Here is a 5,929-nt window from a genome sequence, read left to right on the forward strand (position 1 = left end):
ACATTATTACTTTCTACTTCTGTATTTATGTTTTTTATTTGAATATAGACACATACACGAAGAATAATTATGTCAAGTACATATTAAACTTAATAAAAATAAAATAAATAATAAGATAAACAAGAAAATAAAAGCTTTGTAAAAATAATAATTTATTTAATATTTTCTTTTTAATGATATATATTTCTCCTCTTTGACCAAAAGTAATTTTTATTTTCCTATTATATTTTTATGTGGGAAATAAATATTCTGGCATTTAAAGATTTATAATTCAAAGTTTTATAATTCAAAAATAATAATTTAATTAAAAAGGATTTAACGATTTCTTTATTTTTTTTCCTAAAATTTTTAATTGTTACAGCATATAATATTCGGATAGATATGGCCCGATGGAAAGAGATTGGTTTTTTAATAAATGATTTTTTTAATTAGAACTTAATGATGTTTTACGACAAAAAAGATTTCTAATTGTTAGGTTGATTAAAAATTATTATGTTATAAATTAATTAATTCAGGTATTGTCTTCAGATATATTATCCAATATTGTGAAAAAAAAGTAATTTTCACATTGCATTATTAATTATTTATACATACTCTATTATGTATTATTTATATATTATTTGTATTATATTATTATATTATGAATTGTAATCTGTAATTGCACTTAATGTTAATCATTTTATTTTTATAAATTATATATTGCGTACATAATTTGTTGCAGATGTTCGGTATTATAGTGATAATTGCATGATAAAATAATATAGTTAGGAACTTTAGGAAAAGTTAGGAACTCTATTTTTATAATTGTTATTGCTAATGTTAATAATAGTAATTATATTTATTGTCCTATATATAAAAAATAGTTGGTGTCGAAAGTGACTATAATATTATTATAGTCATTTTCAGAACCAATTATATATATTGTCAGGGCCGAAAAATCAATTTTTTAGAACAGACATATTTAACGTTGCTATTATGTTAATATTACAGCAACGTTGCAGCAACATTTCACAACGATTTTGCAATGTTGCAATCTTCCAATGAAATATTTCTACGATGTTTCTGCAATTTTTCTGTGCTATACGGGTATTAGTGATGAGTATTATTGATAGAGTTATTGTATAAAATGTAAATGGAGGAGCTATAACATACCATCTTCTCCTCTACTTTTTTACTATTAGACACACACACATTGTAAATATAAAAAATTATTAGATGATTCCATAAGTTGCTAAGATCAAGTTTAAATGGCGCTAAAATATAAACTTAAAATCTTTTAGCCCATTATTTTATAATGTTATCCAGCCTACATGTAAAATAATATAGCTCATAATTATTAACATATTTTTAATTTGTGACGAAGAAAAACATATTCAATACTGCATACTTTCCCAATAAACACAATGTCACATGTAACATGAAATGTTAGCTCAATAATATAACTGTAATATAATACATTATGTTTATTGGGTTATTACTTTAATCGCGATAACATCGCCAAAACTGCAAAATTATTTGTGAAAGTTATGATGCTCTCATCTTATGCTTTTACAATAAATTTCCCAAATAATTATAATAAACGTAATGAAGTATATATAATACCAAATATATATACTTTTATCGATTTTCATTTCAAATAAAATTAAAAATATAAATTTATGTTAATAAAGCTATAAGCTTTAAATGCAAATTAGATAATGTTATAAAAAAATGAACCAAAGAATTAAATACCTATATGCTTTGTGTTTTATCTCAATTTGATTTTACACTTATGGAATCACCTAATATATTATAAATAATGTAAATAAAGAAATAGAATAAACTCTCAAGAGATATAAGAAAATTTGCTCAAAAAGTTATTACAATATTTAAAAAGTTATAAGATTTAAATTTTAATTATATCTTTTTTTTAAGTATTTTTAAAATGTGCTTATCTGCATCTAAATTGCCGTATATTATTTATTTTGTAATAGTATGTTATATTTTCCAGAATAAGTATCACAAATGATATTAGGAACCCATAATATAACATTAAAAAAATGAAATAGACTTGGTGGAAATCAATTGGGCTGAATATTTCTTGCTCTATTTCCTCCAGTTTGACATTAAACCAAGTATCTTTAAGATCATCAAGCAGTCCAACTTCTCTGAATTTGGTGATTCTGGAAAGGAGAGATCATTAAGTAATCTTTGAACTAATCAGTAATAGTTTCTTAAATAATAATAAGTATAATGTTAATTTATGCAATATTCACGCATATTCAAAGTTCTTTTTGTAACGATAATTCTTCTGAAATGCGATTGTTATCCAGGTCGTATTAGCTTTATTCGTGGCTCGAAGCTGGCACTTTCTGCTTAATGCCATATATCGATCGTCGCCATCCAATATCGCATATTTCGTCAAGTTGGAACAAATTTTACTATACATGTCTTCTGCAACATCTATAAAACTCATACGCGCAGATGGATCTTCGCCAACCAAGTTTCTATACGTAAACTAAAAATAATAAGTTGTAAATTTATATTTAAATATGTTTATATTATTTGTCACAGATGTTTTAAATTATACAAGATAATTAAAAGTAATGTATTTTCAATATGATTTTTTCCTTTACTTTATATTTAAATTGCTTTTTTAAATTACGGAAGAAACTTTGTTTTAGTGCAACAAAAACATAAATCGATAAAATACTACTTTTTAATAGCTGATTAATATTCTTAATAGAAAAGAGATTTTTCTGCATATATGTAAATAATCTTCGATATTTACATTTAAAGAAGAGGCAAAAGAGCTGCCGCTATATACCAGTAAGGTGTATTTTGTATTGTTAAAAAGAGAATCTATATCTTCAAATGACAGCATCTGCTCTCTGTATGTCATCCGATATATGAGATGAGAACTAAAGGCTAACAGTGTTAGCCACGCAAATATAGTCTTCGACAATGTCAAGATTTTAAACTTGTTATAAAAAGCGTTGGGTATGTAGCCTATAAAAAAATGATAGTTTATTTTATCCAAACTTCAATCATTAAATGCTTAATTTCGATCAAAAAATCTTCTTTTACTCTATTTTATATTGAACACCATCAAATTGTTAATTATTGTTTTCACAAATACGCTTTTGCTTAATTTCTTTTTTAATTGTATTATGCACCTCGTGCGCTCATTATGGTGAACGAATAGAAAAAATGATCTCCTAGGCTGAAACCTACGGAACCTTTTCTTTTGTGTTTAGATTTGCTCATCGATATTTTCTGCAGAAAATAACCAACGCAACTTAAAATGATGAACAAAAATATTATATATAACCATGTTTGCCATGAAAATAGCGTAAATACCCATGTATTATCGTACAGCCATTTTGGATGAACATAAATGTAGTACCTAAAACATCAATTTATTAATAACAAGTGTATCTTGCAAATGAAAAGATTCTCGAATCATTTCTAATTTTTGCTAAAAGCAAGAAGATAAATGAATAATTTCTCATTTGTTATTTATTATTATGCATATATTTCGATGGATAAGCTCACGTGCTTTTCCAAGGAGGCGTTATATAATCCACTACGTTCATGCGAGCCAAAAAGAATGTACTTCTCATGATTATTTGTGCTTCATTTCGTTCGAGCATGCCAAGCAAACCGTTATGACTACCATTTTCCAGCAACTCACCAAAAATTCGTTCGGTTGATTTTATTGGGATGAATCTGAGGAACGTAATACTTTGACTTTTGTAGTAAAAGTAAAAATTGAAATGTATAATAATAAAATTTAAATGTACGAATAATAGAAGCGTAAACGAAATTCCCAAAAAGCGAAAATTAAGACAACAAAACATAAAAGAGGTGTTTGAGTTTCTTTTATATTTTATTGTTTCAATTTTTGCCTTATAAAAGCTTTGTTGATACTTCTGTCATCCTTCCTTTGTATTCGTTTTACGCTCTGATTTTTATTTTTGGCAGAATTACGTCAATAAATGCCAAAAATACAAATAAATGCAGAGTATAAAATTTCAAACATGTGTACATTATGTAAGAAATTTTATCAATTATATAAAAATGTATGTTATAAAAAAAATAGTCACTGTAACATTTTAACATACGTAAAATTGAGATAATCCTCAAGAAGGTACCAGAGTTGGCCAAAAATACCATCAATTTTTGTATCATTGTCCTTAAACATTACCATATTCATTTCCTATAAGCATAAGAAATTATAAGAATTGTTGTTTATTTATTATAACAATAGAGAAGAAAGTTGATACGATCTAATTAATCCTGCAAATGCTTCGTTGATCAATCAGAAGAAAGAATTTTACAAATTGATCAATCAAAGAATGCTTTAAAGCATTTGTTAGAGTAAAGTGAATTACATCCTTGGTTAATCAATACTTAAATTAAAAATTTAACCATTATATTCGTCATAGTGTTGTTTAATCGATTCTAGATTCAAAATATTGAAAAATTTATTATACTTAGAAAATAAAAATACTTATTATATTTATAAAAAATCAGTTTAAAGAAATGTAAAAAAATTATTTATATATATAAATAATTTTTTCTCATACATAATTATGCATAATTATGCATGAGAAATTTTTTTTACATTTTTCTAAACTTGTTTTTTTTCTAAAACAAACAATATGAAAATTATTAATTATTTTTTATGTTTTCACATTACTATTATTAGTTCTATTATTAAAAAGTAATTTTACAAAAGAAAGAAAGATGAACATGTATGAATATATTTCATATATAATTATATGTTTATGAATATTTATGCGTGTTTATACATATTTATGCAAAATTATGAAAAATTTTTTACCAGGAGATTAGTAGAGTTACGATCGATTTATCGAATATTTATTTGCTAAGAAAATCTCGAAAAAGAGGTCATCAGTAATCAATATGTACTTAGAAAGTCACATTAGCAAAGTAGCATGCTATTGTTTAACTTTGTATAACTCGAAATGTATATACAACCAAATAAAATGTTAAATAATAACACATTCAAACATACAAAATTTCCCATTTAAACTCTTTCAAAAGTTTGCAAAATTTTGAAAAAAAACATTGAGCTCTTTAAAAAGTCACGCGTCGCACCTCGTAATACACAGCTTTCACTACTTCTCCTCTCATGTCCAGCTTCTCTATAACCGCTTGATGTTTGGTTAAATTTTCCTTTTGAAAAGCGGCAAATTGTGGGATGCTAAACAATTGCACAAATTCTTGTTGTTGTTTGTGCCAGATTATTCCATTCACAGCGTAGCAGTCCCAAATCGCAAGCTGTAAAATCGCGACCATTAGAACAAATCGCGTAGTCATAATTTACGAACTTCTATATGTGCAATTGAACTAATTCCACGTCGATAGTTCTACGTAGAATACAGACAAAAAAGAATATTAGAATGCAGTTTTCATGAGATACACATGTTGCAAAATGCTTTATTTACTATTTTCTGTAATGGATCGATTTCGCTTATAATGGAGAAGCGTCACGAAGATTGTCAAAGATTGATATCATATAAATAGTCATTTTGATGGAATCAGGCAATATAATCGCATTCATCTAATTTGCTCATAATTTTTATTAGTTCAATGGTATCTAAATCATAATCAGATTTCTTAATTACTTCGTCTATCGATAAAAAAAATTACATTGTGTGTCTGATTTCAATTTTTAAAATTTTAAAAGATTACATACATGGATTTGATTGTGTTAAGAACACGGCCTTCTATTATTTTCCCAAGCAATTTGGCAAAGTTAGATCTTATAAGAATAAAATGTCGATTTAAAAATTTGTAAATTTTGAGAGTTACAATACAAGCGATTTTTAAGGTTTTGAGATTTTTAAATATGATCACGAATACACAAACGCAAACACACACACACACACACACACACACATATACAGAGAGAGAGAGAGAG

Source organism: Trachymyrmex septentrionalis, unplaced genomic scaffold, assembly GCF_001594115.1.
Source record: "Trachymyrmex septentrionalis isolate Tsep2-gDNA-1 unplaced genomic scaffold, Tsep1.0 scaffold71, whole genome shotgun sequence".
NCBI classification, from domain to species: Eukaryota; Metazoa; Arthropoda; class Insecta; order Hymenoptera; family Formicidae; genus Trachymyrmex; species Trachymyrmex septentrionalis.